An 823-nucleotide genomic window follows, 5' to 3' on the forward strand; every position below is an offset into this window, starting at 1 on the left:
TGATTTGCCTTCTTTCTTCATGCTGTGCTCTGTGGGTGCAGTGGGAATTGTCATAAGACGTTTTACTACTGTGGTTGATGGTTAGCATGCATTCATAGAAGAAATGGCAGAACTGGGAACTCTGTGTCACTTCTGGAAAATTCATTAAAAAACAAAGAATCGTGTTGATTGGTGATTGCTTGTTCCCCAGGATATTTTTATTTTTCTTTAGGTGAAGCAACCCTTGGTTGACCTCACAGACTGCAAGGACCTTGTCAGGTTACAATCCCTTTTTTTTTTTCATTTTTTACGCCTACAGCACCTGGTCTTCCTAGGTGGTCTCCCATCCAAGTACTAACCAGGCCCGACCCTGCTTAGCTTCCGAGATCAGACGGGATCGGGCGTGTTCAGGGTGGCATGGCCATAGATGAGAAATTTTATTTTTAATGCTACTCTCGTCTATGTTAGTTACAGCCCCTTTACTTCCTTCTATTTAATTCTTGCTTGTGGTTTTGAAGGCCTTGATAAGCTGTCACATTTAAAGCCACAGCCTTTGCTCCTCAAAACTATGTTCTAATTAAACTTTAGCACTCTTTACATTTGATTCTAAAAGATTTGCCTCACGTCTGTAACTACTCTTCTGTACCTGGGAGCTCCTGCCCGAAAAGGCAGAGATTGCATCTTAGACAAATGTGAATCCCTAGTTCATCAAAACTCAATGATAATGAATGCTAAAAAATGGTCTCTCGGTTCTGAGATTGGCACCCACTATAACTGATGCTCTAGGGTGTACAGATTGGTTCATGTATAACTGATGGCATATCATGCGAAAGTATTTTTTTTT

The 823-nt window shown here is 40.9% G+C and overlaps 1 non-coding gene across 1 annotated transcript; it reads right to left on the reverse strand.

Moving 5' to 3' along the window:
• Positions 1-289: 289 nt before the first annotated feature.
• LOC112471041 lies at positions 290-408 on the reverse strand. Its single transcript, XR_003043208.1, has one exon. It is a non-coding gene; the product is annotated as a 5S ribosomal RNA (ribosomal RNA).
• Between the last annotated feature and the right edge of the window lie 415 nt (positions 409-823).

This window comes from Pteropus alecto, unplaced genomic scaffold, assembly GCF_000325575.1.
Source record: "Pteropus alecto unplaced genomic scaffold, ASM32557v1 scaffold45, whole genome shotgun sequence".
Taxonomy (NCBI): Eukaryota; Metazoa; Chordata; class Mammalia; order Chiroptera; family Pteropodidae; genus Pteropus; species Pteropus alecto.